The sequence below is a fragment of the Brassica oleracea genome, chromosome C9 (genome assembly GCF_000695525.1).
Source record: "Brassica oleracea var. oleracea cultivar TO1000 chromosome C9, BOL, whole genome shotgun sequence".
Lineage (NCBI taxonomy): Eukaryota > Viridiplantae > Streptophyta > Magnoliopsida > Brassicales > Brassicaceae > Brassica > Brassica oleracea.
In genome coordinates, this window is record NC_027756.1 from 38429493 (window position 1) to 38430150 (window position 658).

Consider the following 658-nt stretch of genomic DNA (forward strand, 5'->3'; position numbering starts at 1 on the left):
CAGAAGAAGACATTAGGCCGTGAGAATCAAAAGCTAAAATTGGAAAAATGATCTTCCCACTTGGTCAACGGCCAAGATCTTCGGAAGCCTTCTCGTCCATTTGAATGTGGGAGCCGGTTTCACATATATATATATATATAATATTTTTTGTAATTTTCAAAAATAAATAAAAATAAAAATTATAATGATATTTTTGTAAATATTAATTTTCTAAGGATTGTATTGAAGTTTATGGCAAAAAGAGATTATGTATGCATTTGACTTCAAACTTTTAAGTCATTTTTGCAAAAAAACCCTCTTGTAATCCCATCAAAGAGCATGTATAAACATATAGTTTGAACAAAACAAACACAAGATTCCCGAACAAAAGCTTTGAGAAATTGTTATGTGTTACTTTATTTTCTTCCGTTTATCTTTTTAATCTATAATATACACGACTGTTTTTTATTATTAATTTTATACGTTTATTTTTCAATGTAACAAATGTTTTATGGATTTTTAATTAATAAAAATATTTTTATTGGTATCCAAGGTTTTATATAAAAGGGTTGACATCACTATCCCCCCTATACTACTTAAACCAACTCTAATCCCACCCGTACTTACAGACTCATCGGTCAATCCCCCAAACTAATAAATTCCTTAACTTCCCCCCCCC